The sequence below is a fragment of the Macrotis lagotis genome, chromosome 8 (assembly GCF_037893015.1).
Source record: "Macrotis lagotis isolate mMagLag1 chromosome 8, bilby.v1.9.chrom.fasta, whole genome shotgun sequence".
Classification (NCBI taxonomy): domain Eukaryota; kingdom Metazoa; phylum Chordata; class Mammalia; order Peramelemorphia; family Peramelidae; genus Macrotis; species Macrotis lagotis.
Window position 1 is genome coordinate 70,228,625 of NC_133665.1, and position 17,946 is coordinate 70,246,570.

Below are 17,946 nucleotides of genomic sequence, written 5' to 3' on the forward strand. Positions count from 1 at the left end.
TTTTCATTCCTCTAGAAAGTTGTAGTATATGTTATTTTCCTTCTGAATGAGACAGATCTGGAAATTAAGCATTATCTAGAAATTATCTAGAATTTCTGAAGCATCTCTTCTCTTTTGTCTCTCAGGCCAATGTACCTCTCAGAGAAGTCATCGTGCCCAGGAAGTAGCTGCTCAAAGTGGGAAGAGGTCACAGTGGTCCCAGGGATGGGGTTGTGGTCACTGCTGCAGCTGATCAAGAAAATTCATCATAACATGAATTTAAACTTTATTATGAGAAACTATTATTAAGAGTTTAATTTTATTATGAGAAAATATTATCAGGAGTTTAATTTTCTCAGATGACAACTTGGAAACCAATGTTACAACATCATTTAAAAAAGAAACAATATAGAAATGAATTTATTGACCTCACTTAGGAAGTAAAGTTCTGTGCCATTAAACAATTTCTGATGGTATGATTATTGTCTTGCCATGATTCTTACTGTTTCTCACCAATTTCACCCTAGCTCTTCTTCAGCTATCTAACATCTGCATCTGGACTTTTAGGAACTCTGAGAGCCTCAGGTCTCTTTGTGCTGGCATATCTTTTTATTGTGGGAGGGGAAAAGAAAGACTATTAGTCAAGAGTCCTAATTTTCACTCTGGACTCCATAGGTCAGTAACTTTCATGACTTCAGGCAAGTTACTCCACCTGTCTGGGATTCAATGCCCCATCTGTGAAATGATGAGTTTTGATCTCCAAAATTTCTTCCAGCTGTAACATTCTATGATTAGTTATTTTTAGCATAAAAATTAATAGCTAAAAGTACCCATTCTAAGGTAATCAGGTAGCAGTTTGGCTAGGAGGCAGAAAGACTCAAGTTCAAATTCTGCTGAAGGGTGCAGCTATATGGCACACAGCACAGAGCACTGATCCTGGAATCAGGAGGTCCAGAGTTCAAATCTTACCTCAGACATTTAATAACTACCTGTTTGACCTTGGGCAAGTCACTTAACTCCATTGCCTTGCAAAAAAAAACTAAATAAAATAAAATTCTGCTGAAGATACTAATTAGCTATGTGATACCCTGGGTATCATTTTCAGTCTTAGTTTAGTCTTCTTCAAAATGAAGAGTTTGAATTCAATTTATGATTCTATGATCAAATGTAAATAAAGACACATGCGAAGAAATGGGATGTAATGGTATATGAAACTTTCTGTTGTAATTTCCTATTCCAAAACTTAATAGCAGATGGAAAACTTGATTCAAGTTTTTGTTTTATTTCTCTGTGTCTGTTTTCTTATAAATAATAAGGGAGATGGGGAAGCATTGGATTACAGCTGTATTCCTACCTTCAAACCCCAGCCCCTGAAAGATCCTTAGATTCAGTGCAGGATCAATAATAATGATCAATCAATAATCTCTAACCATTTATGAACCTAACACTCTGCAAAGTACAGAAGAGTACAAAAATAGGTGAAAGATAGTTCAAGGAGCTCACCATCTAATGGGAGAGACAATAAAGACATAAACAAACAAGTTATATACAGAATGTTGAGAATCCTTAATGTGTAGATGGATTAAATAATGTGTTGCAGATAAATATGTATACTATTATTCAAATATATGTAGATGCAGTTGTGATGAAGAAATTGCAAATATTTAGTTTTTTGACATCATATTTTCCCAAACAACAAATAAAAGTATAACCATCAATTAACCAATCAATAAACATTTATTAATGAATCTGGGAATGGGTTTAAATGTGAAAGCAGTCTATGCCTTCAAGAAGCTTACATTCTAGTGGGGAAGACAATGTGTAAATGATTAGACACATACTAGAGGCATACAGAATAGATGGAAGGTCATTATGTTTGTCCCTCATTCTTAAGAGGACCATGATGCCAGGGAGTTGATGCCATGATAAGCATATGAATTGGATTTGAGTGAGGGGGGACTGTCCTAAATCACCAGTCTCATTTTCTCCCCCACAACTATTTGGGTCTGGTGGCCAGATATGAATCTCCTGATTCATATCTGGAGATTGGAGATTGCCCTGGATGCGAGGCAATCAGGGTTAAGTGACTTGCCCAGGGTCACACAGCGAGTTGTCAAGTATCAAGAGGCTGGATTTGATCTCTTGTCCTCCCAACTCCAAGACCAGTGTCCTATCTACTGTGCCACCTGGCTACCCATATAATCTTTGAGGAGAAAGCTCTAGCATCTGAGACCAGCAAAATTCTCCTGCTAAAAATGGCATTTGTGCTGAGACTTGAAGGAAGTCAGGGATTCTATGGGCAGGAGATGGGGAGAGAGAGCATGGTCTACATTTAGCTATTTGGGGACATTAAAGAGGGGTCTTCATGCTTGTAGAGTTTGGGAACTATTGGATTAGATAATCTCTAAGTACCCTTTTGGTTTTAACATTGTGTGATTATAGATAAACCAAGGAATAAAGACAATTTATTTAATGGTGAGATGGGGAGGGGTGAGATTAAAATGAGATGGATTTGGTGAGCTGATAAAGAATAAGTTATAGGAGCAACATGTATGACGGGGAATGAACATCACTTTTTTCATAAGAAGTATATGGAGTTAAAATTTGAGTTGAAATTTGAGGTTCAATAAAGGGTGCAAAAATCTTAATAACATGGGAGTAGGAAAGGACTATAAAGATATGGCTTTGGAAGAAGACTCTGAGGCCATATAATCATAGCATCTCAGAGTTTGAAAAGAGCTAAAAGATTCTCCCATTCAACTATTCCCCAAATCAAGAATCCTATCTGCAATATTGTTGACGAGACATGATTCATTGATAGAAAACAAAGATGGATGTGGGATGACTGGATCAAATAGTTACAATGAATAAAATGACTAGGAAAGTTCAAATAGGAAAAAAAAAGTAGAGTATAAAGGGAGCTTGGAGCTCTTGTGAAGATTTTTGGAACATTTTCATCTCCTCCACTCCCTTTCACTCTTTGTCAGGAAACTGTAGAAATAATAAAGCTGTAGACAGGGCAGATGTCCACCTCTCAGAAGTGTATTTGTTTTGAATAAATTTTGGAGCTGTGCTCTACATCCAGGACTCAGTGACATCCTTAATTTAGCATCAAAGAAAACTGGCTGTGACCAGTTGTACTGCCTCAGGGTCCTGGTCAGACAAAAATACATTCTGCCTTCTGGGATTTACCAACATACCCAAGCAGTAAATGACTATTCAGGAAGCTCCATAACCATCAGCTAAGGAATGCCCACAGTTTCTCTTTAGAAGGATTTGCTCCTATCTTCACTAGATCTAATTTTGCTTTCAACCACTTGAGCATTCAGTTTCCTTTAGATCCAGTTCTGTCCAACTCCTGTTTTACCTCATTAACACTCTATCATGTAGTTAGTATCTCCTTTTCCAATCATACAAAAATGAATGAATTGAAAAGCAATTAAATCCTAATACTGTTCTAAGTTACCGCCTTTTACACTTCTCAGAATCATCATTAGCACTCTGCTGACACTAACTTTCACACCCCACCATCTTTGGGTTAACTTTTGGTTTGCTTATAAATTTAATTTTTTTAGAAATAGAAATGTCCTATGATATTCAGTCATATAGCTTCATCAGAATATCAATGTCAAAAAAGCTATGCAATGGCAAGTAATTTGAAATCATTAAAAATGCTCTATGGAGATTTCGTCTTATCAAAAAATCATCTTCAAGTGTCTTTCTGATTTATTCATATTGATGGGCTAACTTAATGGATTATCCCTCTAACTGCTTATTATAATAATATAGGCAATCTACATTTCTCATCAATTTGATTCTTTTTGAATAAATTGCTAGACTGATTTCTTTTGATTAATCAGGATTGGACATGACCCTCTCTAAGAAGCAGGGTAGGTGGAAGAAGGAGAAGGAGAAAGATTTGAGATGAAAAGGAAAGAATTGGGAAAGAGATTTGAAATTGTGATAGGAAATTGAATTTGTGGTGGGGAAATTTAAAAGTGTAGCACAAACTCTGAAATTTACTCTCCCAACCCACACCTGGACTCACGGGTTGGGACAGAATGTAGCAATTTTTCTATTCTAAGATCCAGAGGTAACCTCTGAGGGCAGAGGGTCATTTTTCTAATAGTAATATGGTTCATGAACTACCACTGGTATTCTTCTTTCATTAATTATGCCAGATAAATTTAGTTAATTTTAAGAAATTTATATTAAGGGGCAGTTAGGTGGTGCAGTAGATAGAGCACTGGCCCTGGAGTCAGGAGGACCTGAGTTCAAATCTGGACTCAGACACTTAGTAATTGCCTAGTTGTGTGACCTTGGGCAAGTCACTTAACCCCCATTGCCTTAAATAAAAAAATTTTAAAAATATGGTAATCTCCCAAACTGGAGGCACATTCTTCTAAAACTCCAGCACTGAGTGGTCTTAAGATTAGAATAGGTGATGTGGCAAAGAGGGTAATTCTCAGTGCCTGGAGAAAGGCCCTCCTGAACTTCTCCTTAGTAAAGTCTTTTTCAGTCTTATTTTCTATTTTTCTCTGTTTTAGTCCATCTGAATTAACTTCACTCTAGTTCTATCTCCTTTGTAGAGTACCAAAAATTCCTTTTCTTAGTGAGTCTACTTTATCCATGCCTCTGGATGCAGATACTGTGGTCAGCTGTTCCCAGAGACACTGTAAGGACAAGAGTGAGAAGTCCAGATCCCTCCAAGGTCCTCCTCTTGTCAAAGAGATCAAAGGTTCTTCTCCCCACTTTCCCAAATGATTGTTTCTTAGAGAATTGACTGGACCTTCCAGTCAGACTTCTAGTCAGACAAAAACTGGGTTCCAAACTGGAAGATCCACAGGATATGACTCTTCTTAGTCAATCCCATCACTCCAGGGGTGGCTAGGTGGTGTAGTGGATAAAGCACCGGCCTTGGAGTCAGGAGTACCTGGGTTCAAATCCAGTCTCAGACACTTAATAATTACCTAGCTGTGTGGCCTTGGGCAAGACACTTAACCCCATTTGCCTTGCCAAAAACCTAAAAAAAAAAAAAAATCACTCCATTTCATCCATGGCTTTTACCCCTTACAAATTGATCAAGAACTTCTTGTCAACTACTGAATGACTGATTAAGTCAATATTATATATATACATATGTGTGTGTGTGTGTGTGTGTGTGTGTGTGTGTGTGTGTGTGTCTCTAGATTTTGTCCATAACTAAACCTTATCTTGTATTGACTAAGTGATTGATCCAATCCAGAAGTCAGAGTCATTTGCAATATCCAAGGCACTGGGATGGGACAGCAATTTTATGGGAATATTCCAGGAAAAGATTGTTATTGTTTGTCCTTTGGTTTTTTTTTTTTTTAGATTTTTGCAAGGCAATAGGGTTAAGTGGCTTGCCCAAGGCCACACAGCTAGGTAATTATTAAGTGTCTGAGACCGGATTTGAACCCAGGTACTCCTGACTCCAAGGCCGGTGCTTTATCCACTAAGCTACCTAGCTGCCCCTGTCCTTTGTTCTTAAGGAAGACCAGTAACTTCAGGAAGACTAGCAAGTGAATTGAATTTAAGTGAGGAGAGCTGTGCACATATTAATGTCACTCTCTCCTCCAGTCATCAAAGTCAATGGCATAGGTCAAAACAATTGAAGACAAGAAAAGAAGTTACATTAAAAAAGAAATGAATGAGAATAAGAAAATTAATAAGAAAAAAGAAAAGTAGTGTGGCTGTGAAATGATTAACAAAATGAGAAACGATTTATCTAGGTAAAGAGAGTTGATAGGGAATTAGTCACAATTCAATTTATTTGAACAAACATTTATTAGGTGTCTGATATGTGCAAGGTACTATTCTATCCAGATAAAGAGACAAAAATGAAATAGTTCCTCCTCTCAAAGAACCTACATTCTACTGGGAAGATCGAACATATACACATATAAGTAAATGAAAACAATGTAAGTTAATTTATTTAAATTATGTGATTAAATGTCTTGCTAAAAGCTCAACACTCAACATCAAGACAACAATAGCATTTTGAAGCATTTGTTATATGCTAGACTTACTGAGAACTTACTGAGAAACTATATTAAAATTAAGTTTAATATATAAAATATACAATTTTTCAGTCACTTCATTTGAGTTTTCAAAACAAATTCCTTATTTGTTAATTCTCATTCATTTTTAATCTCAGTTGTTTGTAGGTTCTATGTACTCTGTTCTGGTTTTCTTTTTATTCTCCTTGTACTATAAAATAATTTCAAAAGGGAAAGTGCTAATTTGGGGTATTAGGAAAGGCTTTATGTAAGGAGTGACTCCCTAGTTATATCCTGATGTAAGCTATGGATTAGAAAAATATCAAAGTGAGGAAGAAATGCATTCTAGACACGTCCTTTTATGCAAAGAAATGGAGAAAGGAGATAGAACTAGAGTGAAGCTAATTCAGGTGGACTAAAACAGAGAAAATAGAAAATAAGACTGAAAAATGTATGGGGGTTGTCAGATTGTAGGAGGGACCTAAATGCCACACTAAGGATTTTGTGTTTTGTTCTATAGGGAGTCATGGAAGATTTCTTTTTTTTTTTTTGAGGGGGGGAGAGAGAGAGAGAGAGAGAGAGAGTGTATGTGTGTGTAAGGAATGATGGTGACATGGATACATGTATACTTTTGGAATATTGATTTGGCAGCTTCAAGGAAAATGGATTAAATTCTAGAAAGAATAGACAAGAAAGACATAAGAGCTCCTAACAAGACCATTGCTTAAAGTATGATTGGTCTCCCTCCTAGAAGGAAGGGCTTAAAGAATACCATTACATTTTGCAGGTAAACAGGGAAAATGAAATATTACCTTTCTAAAATGAAGTCAGAGTTTACTGTGAAAACAAAGAAAGGTAGCTCTAGTGCCAGAAGGAAATTCTGCCTCACTAGGAAATTGAAAGATAAAAGAATGTGACACAAGATGTAATGGAAGAGAAATGACCATTAATCCCTTTTATTTTGAGTAAAAGATTTGAAGATCTTCCCAAAGAGGAAGGAGTTGAACCCACCAAAAAAGAACTGTAAGGACATTAATGATGTCTCTGCTTCCTTGGTGGATGAAATAATTCTATTGAGTAAATAAAGTATCATAAGTAAAGGCCAGAAAGAAAAAAAAAGGACTGGATTGACTACCTGCTGAATGGTATTGTGACCATTGCTTGTCTTCTTGGTTAGAATAGTAATGAGATCTGCTGTCTTCTGAAATATGTCTTCTGAAGCATGATATCCTCCAAAATCCCTGCCAGGTCTGATATTCTATAGTTCTGACTTTTAATCTTAAGACTAAAGAGGTTGTGGAGCAGCTAGGTAGCATAGTGGATGAAGCACTGACCTTGGAATCAGAGGACCTGAGTTCAAAACTGACCTCAGACACTTAATAATTACCTAGCTGTGTGATCTTGAGCAAGTCACACTTGCCTTGTAAAAACAAAAAAGACTAAAGGTTCCATTTATGAATCAGCCAGGTAACACAAAGGACTGAGTGCTGGGCTTGCAGCCAAGAAGAAGACTTCTGTTCAAATCCTGTTTCAGTTCAAATCTCAGTCTCTGACTGAGTCAGAGAACTTGGATGTGAAACCTGGTTCTGCTGTTTAACTATTTTTCTTGTTTGGCTTCCAGTGAGGAACTTTATCTGTTCTAGGACTAAATTTCTTAATTTGTAAAAGAAGGGTGATGGATTAGATGACTTCCAACATCCCTTTCATCACTAAATCTATGATTCTCTCATGCCACAAATACAAATATGAGAGAGGTCCTCATTGGACTTGTTAAATCAGAGAACTACTACTAACTCCTGGGAATTCATTTGGCTACAAACGATATCTCCACCTAGGAAGTAAATTTATATTCATTATAAGGTTTTTTTTAAAAAGTAGTGGGTCGCCTAGGTGGTGCAGTGGATAGAACATCAGCCCTGGAGTCAGGAGTACCTGAGTTCAAATCCAGCCTCAGACACTTAATAATTACCTAGCTGTGTGGCCTTGGGCAAGCCACTTAACCCCCCTTGCCTTGCAAAAACCTAAAAAAAAATATTGGAATTGGAAAAAAATAAAATACCATTTACAAAAAAAAGAAAGAAAGAAAAAGTTCACATAGAGAATAAAAAAAATTACTAGGGGGAAGGGAATGAGATTCCTACTGGTGTCACTTCCAGCTCTGAAATTCAGTGATTCTGTAATAATCTTCTTAAACCCTCACCTTCAAAAAAAAATAAAATAAACCCTCACCTTCCTGAGGAAAAAGTAATAACAATGCTACCTGCTTTTTCATAAAGTTTTTATATCTTTCCCAAGACTTGATGATTTCATATTATTTTCATTTAAATTATTAATTAGACAATTAATTTGAAATATTAAATGTGACTGATTTTTCTTTTTTTTTTCACATTACTATCATTTCCTGACAGTCTTCTCTTCTGGACACTCTACTCTTGATTTTCATGACACAGCTTTCTTGGTTCTCCTCCTACTTGCTGTGTGATCCCTAACTTTAGGTATGCCCCAAATCCCTAACTTTAGGAGTCCTGGACTCCCTTTCCACTATATTGTCTTACTTGATAACCTTATCAGCTCTCAAGAGTTTAATTATCATCTCCAATCCTAGTCATTTTCCTGAACTCCTTTCCTAAATCTCTATTAGATAATGCAAATGGAATATACTTTGGATACTTTAAACTTAACATATCAAAACAGAACTAATTATCTTTCCCCAAAATCTCACCCCTCTTGAATTAATGAAAAGTATTTATTGTGCAATAAGTACCCTGCTAAGTGTTATGGACAGGGAGGGGATTTTTTGGTTTGACACCTGAATTTTTCCACTATGCTTCAATGTCTTTCCTAGGGTCCCTTTCCTCCACTGGTGGATTCTTCCCAGAATCTCTATTTTGAGGAAGAACCCAGAGCAACGATCCTTCATTCTTCATTTTTCAATGCTCCCAAGCATTGAACACTCTTTTAAGGCTTTCAACTTTAGCATGTAAGCTAACACAATGCATATGTAAAAATGGATCCCTTTAGCAAAAGGTGGATATTCAGCCAACATTTGAAGATCTCCATTGATGAGGAACTCACTATCAATTTGGATAGTCCATTCCATTTTGGGATAACTCATTTGTTAGGTCCATTCATTAAACCTAAATTTGTAGCTTTGCATCTTAATATCCATTGCACCTGGTTCTGCCTTCTGGAGTAAAGATGAACAAGTCTAATCTCTTGTTCATATGACAGACTTTAAATATTTGAATCACCTTGGTTCAGATTTTCTTTAGTTCTATTCCAGCCTACTATTATAACCTCCCCACCTCTAGTCTCCCTTTTCCCATGTATGCCATGCTCCTGTCTGATTAACCTTCCTAATGGACAGTTCTAATAAAATTATTTTTTTGCTCAAAAAAATCCAGCAGATACCCCTTGTAGAGAAAGACCAACCCCCTTAGTCTGGCACCTAAAATCCTCTAAAATTTGTCTCCCAACTACCTTTCCAATTTCATTTCATACTATTTGCCTTCATGTTTCCTATGCTGAAGACAAACTGATCCCTTTTCCTAAGAATATCCTTTGATTTCCTATATCAATGCATTAGTCACTTTTTTTTGCTGATCCAGAAATGCCCTTCCATTTTCAAGACATGCCCACCTCCATCTTCATCCTTGACAGTCAAAATCCCTTAAAACCCAGTTTAAATGCCACCTTTCTAGATCCTCAAAGCTAGATGCAATATTTCCATTGTATGAACTCCCAAACATTTTGTGCTTCGCGTGATCTTTAATTATAATCTTCCTGCCAGGGGCAGCTGGGTGGCACAGTGGATAGAGCACTGGTCCTAGAGTTGGGAGGACCTGAGTTCAAATTCAGCCTCAGACACTTAATTAATGCCTAGCTGTATGACTTTGGGTAAGTCACAACTCCATTGCCTTAAATAAATATTTAAAAAATAAATAATCTTCCTGCCCCATCACCCACTTGCACCCCAACTCCTTTCCAATTCTGGAATAGAGATCAAATCATCCTAGTCATTGTTCTGGAAGGGCTGTGTCAGTGCACACCTTTATAGCACCATTCACTGTCTTTTTTTTTCATTCTTTTATTTTTAAGGTTTTTGCAAGGCAAAGGAGTTAAGTGGTTTGCCGAAGGCCACACAGCTAGGTAATTATTAAGTGTCTGAGGCCGGATTTGAACTCAAGTGCTCCTGACTTCAAGGCCGGTGCTCTATCCACTGTGCCACCTAGCTGCTCCCATTCCCTGTCTTTTAATAGTTCAGGATTCTGTTGGTAGATGTTTAACAATTGACTCTTGGAGTAGGGAGTTCTGTTTTGAGTATCTTGAGTTTAAAGTATCCATGGGATATCCCTTATGAAATGTCATAGTCAGTTGGAGATTTGGAAAATCTGAAAATCTGAACTGGAGATAATAATTAACAATCAACTGTCACCAGCAGGTTTAAGCTGGCACATTCTTGACTATATCTGTCCAGTCCAATCACCAATGTGTTAAGGATATCTAGTCTAATCCCCTCATTTTACAGATAAGTTACAGCTAAATGAAAGAATGTACCTTGAGTTTTCCTTTTAGAGGCAAATAAAAGAGTTGGTTGCATGGTTGTCTAATGGGCCCAAAGGCAACAAGTCAGGTTCATTTCTTGGAGGTCTTGGAGTCTTGTCTTACAGTGCTCAAGATAAGTATAAGGAAAGACACCACCATGAAAGTAACTGTAATTTATGTACCAGAATATGTTTCAATGAAATTGAGAAATGCTATGAAAAAACTATGTAAGATCCTCTGAATTAAGTAAAAAAAAACTATCTTGAAAATATGATGGCTATAACACAAACAATACCCTCAATATGTAAATAGGACATGAAGGAAGCAAGACTTTCTGTCTGGGTGTACTGATAAATGTTTAATAAGGATAGATGTATGCACACACACTTTTATGTTTAGTCTGCTTTATTAATATTTTCTCAAGTATGGACAACCAATAAAACAAGGTCTAATTTGTGGGATTTCTAAAGAACAAATGTTCACATGAAAATTTAACAATTAGAAGCCAGTTAAAGCTGACTCCAGTACACTCCTAATCATAGAAAAGGAAAATGAGAAGAATGTTGGAAAATGATTCAGAATTAAAAAAATATCTAAGAGGAAGAAGAAGATAAGGATAAGGATGATGTTATAATTTAAAAGTATTAGTTCCTCAAGGGCAGGATCTATTTCACCTTTGTCTTTATATTATCAGTGATTACTTTTTTTCAATGGGGCAGCTAGGTGGTCCATTGGATAGAAAACAGAATATGGAGGCAATAATATCTAAGTTCAAATCCAGCCTCATACACTTAGTAGGTGTATGATCCTGGTCAATGCACTTAACTTTGCTTCAGTTTCCTCATCTGTAAAATGAGCTAGAGAAGGAAATGGCAAATCACTCTAGAGTCTTTACCAAGAAAATCCCAAGTGGGATCATAAAGAGTCAAATATGACTGAATGATGACAACTTTTTTCCAAGAAGAGAGATCTTTCTATGGTTTTTTGATCCTTTTGACCAGTCTTTCCTCCTGAACACTCTCTTCTGCCTATGGCTTTATGATATGGTTGTCCCTAGTATTCCTTCCCAGGGGTGTTCTGGTAAATGCTTAGTAAAAACTCTCCAAAAAAATATGTTCCTGAGAAACTCTAATTTTAATGGATGTTATTAACATTTTTTCTCCATTATTTTATCATGTCTAGACATTCAACAAAACAATAATTTGTAGTATTTGTAGTATTCTGGGTTAACTCTGAAAATTCATAGGAACCAGGTTGGGTTGACTCCATCATAAGCCCTTCTTCTACCCATTTCTATCTAGGTCCTTTCAGTAAGGAGACACTTGGAATTTTCTTTCTGCTGTTCCTGCACTCCTCCCCTCCCACCACACACTATGTGGTGCAATGGCACAAGAGAGTGATCCCTGGGTCAGCCCTTAATCTTTTTTGCCTAGAAGCTTCTCACATATTTTAGTAGGTATACTCTATGGTCTCCATGGCAAATTGTAAATTTTTTTTTAAAAATCATCATCATTTATAATAAAAACAATAACATAAAGCAAATACTATGCATCAGACACTGTGCTATGCACTTTACAGATATTATCTCAATTGATCCTCACAACATCTCTGAGAGGCAGTTGAGGAATAGTTGAGGAAACTAAGGCAAACAGCGGTTAAGTGATTTTTCCAAGGTCCCATAGCTAGTAAATGTCTGAAGTCAGATTTAAACTCAGGACTTTTCTGATTATAGTCCCAGATCTTTCCCCACTGTACCACCTACCCACCCTAATCATCACGTTTAATAATATTCAATGATGATTACATCCTACTTGTGTATGACAATTCTCCAGTAACTGAAAACTCGTGGTGATGAGCCATCCTAGCACATCATTCAAAAAATGTCAATTTATATAAATACACAATACCTTTCAACTCATTTATTCTTCATTTCACCAAAATTACTTCTGCCTTGTACATAAAGTCACTTCAGTAATAAGCGAAAAGAAACAATTAGACTTGATATACAATCACACTTGAATCAAACTGCCTGGTCTGGGAAGAGAGTTCATGCTGGGAGGAAAAAAAAAAGGCTGCCAAAATTTTTTTTCAATGTACTCCGCCAGAATAGAGGCTACTGAAATAAACAAGTTATCCACTGTATGGTGGTGAGGCAAGTAGAGCAAGCCAAATGCACTCTAAAATATAAATGCAGCCTATGATTCTCTCCCATCCCTGCCAGAAACAAATAAATCACTGAAACATTAGAATGGCTAGTTTTAATTTGGTCCAATATTCTAATTAATGTGACAACAATAACAATAAATAATCCATAATCAACCAGGATGAACTCCCATGTATGTAACTTTGTACTGTTGAAAACTCTGAAGACTTCTTTATCTTCACTCATCACCACCACCCCAGCTCAGGAAACTTTGTTTTTTAATCCTCTCACCTTTCAGCATACTTCACACTATTTACACAGCATTTCTGAACTTGCTATTTCTTTACCCCAATCATCTACCACCTTGTCACTACACTCTAATTCTCTCATTTTATTTCCACCTCTTACTCTAAAATGAAATCATTATTAATACTGTTTCTAGAAAGGTCAATCAATTGACAGACCTTTCCCAGATCAAACCATCCTTCCTTATTTCCTCTGTCCTCCCATCATTCCTCTATATGTTTTGTCTCCTTTAAAATATAAATTCCTTGAGAGCAAGGACTGATTAATTTTTTATTTGTATTCTCAATACTTTGTAGTCTCTGACACATAGTAAATGCTTATAGATGCTTTTTCATTCATTTATTCATTCATTAAATCAGAATCCATATCCAGTAACAATCACTGGCTAAATGTAAAACTTAGAGAAATGTAATCCAGAGATTTTTCTCCCAGTGATGGTATTTGGCATAAGTCAACTAGGGACGAACTGCCTTGGCCATACTTTTTAAATATCTCTGAAAGAATCTTGTGTTATTTTAAATCATAAATGAAAAATATTCTGTTGGAGAAGAGTTTTTTAGGTTCCCTACCACCATCACCACCACGTGGTAAGATTTGTTATAATCAACAAGCAATACTCTTATTTAGAGAATATTTTATAATATATATCTTACAATTAATTGTCATCTGACGTAGAAAATCTTAGGTTGGCTATTTTTTTCTGTATTTATATCACTAGCACCAAACTCAGATGCCTAGATAGTAGCTATTTAATAAAAGCTTGTTGATTCATTGATGAATTGATTGAATTGTTTGTTGAATGCCTCTCAATTCCTCATATTTTCATCTAGGTCATACTCAATATGAATACAGACAATTCTGATAAAGATCTAATAAAGACAAAATATGTTTATGCATATTAATCAGTTTTCTGATATTTTCTCAATAGTGGCCTTGGGCAAGCCACTTAACCCCACCGCCTTGCAAAAAAAAACAAAACTAAAAATAATGCCTTGGAGGCAGCTAGGTGGTGCCATGGATAGAATGCCCTCCCTGGAGTCAGGAGGACTGGAGTTCAAATCCGGTGTCAGATGAATAATAATTACCTAGCTGTGTGACCTTGGGTAAATCACTTAACCACATTGCCTTGTAAAAAAAACTAAAAAAAGAAATAATGCCTTATTTGACATTTTCTATTCCTCTGAAATCTTTCCTTATATGAGATATCTTGAAAATTGTTCCTTGATTTTTTTTCCTTTTATTTAATATTTTATTTTCCCCAATTACAAGTAAAAACAATTTTCAAAATTTGTTTTAAAAATTGAATTACAAATTCTCTCCCTCTCTTCCCATCCACCTCATTGAAAAGACAAGAAATTTGATATGGTTATATATGTGCAGGCCTGTGTGTGTGTGTGTGTGTGTGTGTGTGTGTGTGTGTGTGTGTGTGTGTGTGTGTCTTAAAACTATAAAAAAAACACAGATCAAAATTTTAAAAACAAGAAAAATAAAACTAAAAAAGTATGTTTTGATCTGAATTCAGATTCTATCAGTTCTTTCTCTGGGAATCAATAGCATTTTTCATCAAAAGTCCTTCAGAGTAGACTTGAACCTGATCTTCTTTTGGATTATGGGGTTTCCAACACAGATTTCATCTGAATGCATTTGCTTCATCTTTTTGCTGGTATATGTATGTATCACTGGTGGTTAGTTAGTAACTTAAAAATGGCAAATATTTAACAATCCTGTTGTCTTGCCTTGTCTTCATCTCCCTAAATTCTACTTCCTCCCAAAATTTATTGGACATTGGAGTAGTTATGTGATTCCACCAGAACTGATAATAACAGAGATTTAGATACTGGCAAAATTGTTCCCTTTTTCTTAAAAGGATCAAGTTCAGCCAGATCCCATGCTAAACTTCTTGAAGGCTATTTCTTAACAACTTTTCAAAGCTCAAAAGCAACAACTCTATCCCAGTCACAAATGAGTAATTAATCTTAATTAATTAATCTTAATCTTATTTTTTTCCTTCTCAGTGGTTTTGATGACTGTAAACCTGAACCTTTTGTGGCTTGGAGGCCAGGGAGCTCTCTTCAATCCAGGACTGTTGCTCTAAAGTAGACTCTGAAGTGGGAGATGGGGGTGGGGGGCATCCAGTCTCAGAGAAGGTAATCTTCTTGCTTCTGTGATTCATAGCTTCTGACCTGGAATAGTCTCAGGGAAATCTTTAAGACAAAGCTCAATTATAACTTACTTCTAGCTCTCCTTAAAAAACACACATAGTATACTTTCTAGAAATATTCCAGAATGACATGTATTAGGCAAAGAATAGAAGTCATTTATCAGATACACGTTATACTACCTGAGTATATTAGAGAGGTATGACAGGTACCTAAGGTATTAATATTCACATTTTTTCAGATGAGGAAACTGAGACTGAGAAAGTATAACAGGTTAACAGGGTGAGCCCTTTGGCACTAAAACCTGCAGGTCACTTATTTGTAAAGTTCTTAATGCTTGCTTTTACAGGAATTCTTGAACAGAAGAGGCTATACCACTCTCTGAAACAATGTGCATATGCCAAAGTTGTTAATACTACCGTCCAGGATTCCTTGGTCAAATAGAGGAATTGCCAAAGTAATCAACAATCTCTGCTTAGCCAAGGATTATGGTTAACACAGTGGCAGCAGGGACATTGGTCTTCTGTCACTGTGATTGTGCTAATCTACTCAAGCACAAATATTTTGAAAGATTGTCATCTTTATTTGCTTTTTCCATAGTTTCAAAACTTCCTTCAGTCAATCAATATGATGCAATAGCACTGCCTCTCTCTGACTATGTATTTAGTTGAATTATTAGAATGGAAATTAAATAGAATCATATAACATGCATTTAATAAAATAATTGTCATTCAAAAGACATGAAACAAGTAACAGCAGTAAAAATCTAGGAAGAGATAGAGCCGATATGTTATGGAGAAGAAGGCATTGATTTGAGATTCATCTGACGTATGTTCAAATCCCAACTGCTGCTTAACTAGGACAAATCATCAGTTTTTGGTTTTGGGGTTTTTTTTAACCAAAAGTATTCTCTCAGAAAAGCCTAGAAATGCTTACATGATCTCATGCAAAGTGAAATTTATTAAGTACAAAATAACAGTGATATTTTGAGATCATTGAATGTAATGACTTAGTCTCAGCAACACTGGCTCCAAGACAATTCTGAAGGACTTCAAAAAATACTAACTATTCCCAGAAAAAGACTGATGGTGCCTACATACGGATTGAAGCATACTTTTTCTTTTAATTTTCTTATTTTTCTTGAGGTGTTTTATTTTTCTATCTATGTTTTCCTTCACAACATGACTAGCAGGGAAATGTTTTGCCTGAATAACCATGTACAACCTATATCAAATTGTTTGCCTTCTCAATGTGGGGGTTCCTCTCAAGGGGAGAAAGAGAGCATTTGGAATTCAAAGTTTTAAAAACAAATGTTAAAAAATTACTTTTACAAGTAAATGAAGAAAAATAAAATACTAAATAATTTTAACTGGTATGGGGAAGGGTTATCATATTGCATGAGTAAATAATATTTTATTTTTATTATATTTTGTTATAAATTTTAATTTATTACCTAATGGTCAACTTTCAAGTGATGAATAAATGCTAGTTTGCAGATCATAGACATATAAACCATTGCCAGATCTGTACTAGAAACTTTCCAAGCTTGGTTGGAACTTCTAGTTTTCCAGAACTTACAAAATTAAGGTCATTTGCCCATCACTGATGAAGCATTGGAAAATAACTTTAATGCAGGATGTGTTGATTAGGTGAAGAAAATAAATTAAATAAACATTTAATGAGTAGCTACTCTGTGAAAGGCAATACATGTGGGCTGAGAGGATAGCAAATATGTCTTGAACATGATCACTGCTCTTGAGGAAACTTAATAGGTGGGGAATAATAGAGGCACAGAGAAAACTGTTATCTAAAGGAAGTGAAAATTCATGAGAAGTGCTAACAAAGGGCTATGAGAGTTCATGGTGAACTCAACATATTCAGAGAGTTACCCATAAGGTATGTCAGTATCAGAAAGTAAATTCCAAAGGTTAGTTGGTGATGAGCTTGCAAAAAAAAAAAAACAAATAAAACCAAACTCTCAAGGAAAATAGTTTATGTGATGATAAGGAGGATCCTCCTCTTCAAACTCAGAAAGGAATAATAGCAAAAGCTGAGGTAGAAAACATAGATGAAAACTCTGCTTCAAGTCAAAAGAAACACTTGTGGCTACAGAGCTGTGTGTTTCTCTGCTTGTACTTTGTCACCCATAGAAAGAGACTGGATGCTGATAAAATGACCTTTCCCTCAAATCTAGTGGGTACTTCATATTTTTAGCTTAGGGTGCCTTGCTCTTCCATCAGAACTAGATAAGGGCAAAGCCATTGGTGTCTTCCTGATACTTGTAAATTAACTGCAGTAGAGTCCATGATCTTGTAAGATCAATGAGTTATGTGAAACAACTCTTCAGTTTTCAAGGCATTGGCATTGGCTCTAATATAAGAAATAGCTTGTTGTAGGCAGAAGATTCGAATTGCCATTGATTAGAAAAGTGTAATTTTCTACTCAAAAAAAAATCTTCATTTCTAACCCTACCCAGATATCATCCCCCAAATTTATTATGTATATACAACATCCCATTCTGGGGTACCCTCCTTAACTTGCACTTGCTCTAACAAGTTGCTCTAGCATCCCAAAGGGTGGCTGTTGTTTTTCTCAGGATTTTAGGAGTAATCCTTTTGGAAGGGGGTTGACTACTACCATTGCATTTCATGGACCTTAACTGGTCTATTTCCATTAACATTTAACCATTAGGCTTAATTTAATTTTATTAAAGGCATGTATGTATTAATAAATGGTTAATTAAATTAATTAAATTGTTAATAAAAATAAAAATATATTAAATAGCTAAATACAA